The sequence below is a fragment of the Arachis ipaensis genome, chromosome B08, assembly GCF_000816755.2.
Source record: "Arachis ipaensis cultivar K30076 chromosome B08, Araip1.1, whole genome shotgun sequence".
Taxonomy (NCBI): domain Eukaryota; kingdom Viridiplantae; phylum Streptophyta; class Magnoliopsida; order Fabales; family Fabaceae; genus Arachis; species Arachis ipaensis.
In genome coordinates, this window is record NC_029792.2 from 1,069,272 (window position 1) to 1,069,635 (window position 364).

Sequence of the window (364 nt, forward strand, 5' to 3'; positions counted from 1 at the left end):
GGTGGTTGATTTTTTTGTATACACAATATTTTTTATATACAAATATACGATAACAAATTTAATAGTTGATGTTTTGTATACAATAAAATTAGTATCCAAACTTTTTTAACTTAAATCTTCAATCAAGTCATAACGTGTTTTTTCTTCAAACACATGTACATAGTGTTAATTTTTTTTCTTTCGTTGTCATCATCGTTATTGTCTACTTCTTCTTTTATGTGTTTCTTTTTTTAACGTCGTCATTGTCACTACTGCCACTACTATTATTGTTATTGCTGCTGCCGTCATCTTTTTCTTGTTCTTATTCTCTTATATATATTCAATAAAAATTATAAAAATTTTGATACACAGTACACAAAAATTG